The 1,083-nt window shown below is 34.9% G+C and overlaps 1 protein-coding gene across 1 annotated transcript in view; it reads right to left on the bottom strand.

Annotated features, from left to right (window-relative positions):
- LOC106512815 (uncharacterized) overlaps positions 1-1,075 on the bottom strand; it is a gene marked incomplete at its 3' end in the record, with an annotated part of 2,434 nt that extends 1,359 nt beyond the window's left edge. The window contains 1 exon segment of the mRNA XM_014001344.1: positions 709-1,075.
- Positions 1,076-1,083: the final 8 nt, after the last annotated feature.

Raw genomic sequence — 1,083 nt, 5'->3', positions numbered from 1 at the left:
TTTTATAGTTTGTATATTACTGAGTGAAACTATTTCCTAGAGCGTTTTTAGCACTTGAAGCCTTTCTCTAAAGAGAACTTGAAGACCCAGATGGTTCTCATTACCTGATTTTTTAATTAAAAAATATTAAAATACAATAACTGTCTGTTTTACAATATTCTAGCAAGAACCTGGCCAACCATTAGAAAGAAAGAAAGAAAGAAAACCTATTCTAGATACCACTGCCCATCTTTAGTGTTAATATTTAGAACACGTTTGGTAACATTGTGCTCTATCTGGAGCTCTCTCAAAAACTGAAGAACGCAGACAATAGTTAGTAATGGATTAAATTCAAAACCTCCACCTTTTTTATTTTTACCAAACTTTACCGTGTGTATAAAGTTCTGAAGGAATCTAACGTGGGACCCAATCGGTACATGATCTGCTACTGCTGGTTTGCTAGCTGCATAGTTTTCAGACTTTAAATGGCGATATAATTGTATAACAAAATTTCACAATCTAAAAATTCTTTTAGACGTATTTAAGTTAGCCAAAACGGGCTGAATGTTCACCTTCACACTTTTTTCTTCAACAATATATGCCTGCAAACAATACATTTCGGTGAGCTAAACCATTACGCTATAACGAGCAATGTGGCACACAGTTTGGTCTTGACTCAAAATAACAACAAAAATAATAATTACAACTATCTGAGAAAAACTTACTTACCAAACGTTGTAAACAAATCCGGCATGTAGAAAGCAAAATGTTCTGAAGACCTTCGCTTCTGTTGCTTCATTTCAGTCCGAACCTGTGGTTCTGGGGGCGGAGTCAGTGAATTAACTCTTTCAGTGTCATAGCCCCTGTAGGAGTTCAGAGTTAAGAAGTCAAGAGTTAATATTTCTATTTTAACACCTTCAGATTTGATCTATTAACAATCAGTTTTAACACTCAGTCTTAACCACCAATATGTTACACCCCAGAGTTACATAAATAGTATTTGACTCTACTTAGAGTAAAATTAACTCTGCTTTTGGACAAAGTCTGCTAACACCAAAACATTTAACACTTCAAAATGTTTGAGGAAGTGAGACCAGACAGGGT

The sequence above is a fragment of the Austrofundulus limnaeus genome, unplaced genomic scaffold (assembly GCF_001266775.1).
Source record: "Austrofundulus limnaeus strain Quisiro unplaced genomic scaffold, Austrofundulus_limnaeus-1.0 Scaffold15305, whole genome shotgun sequence".
NCBI classification, from domain to species: Eukaryota; Metazoa; Chordata; class Actinopteri; order Cyprinodontiformes; family Rivulidae; genus Austrofundulus; species Austrofundulus limnaeus.
This window is presented reverse-complemented; position numbering and strand designations above follow the sequence as displayed.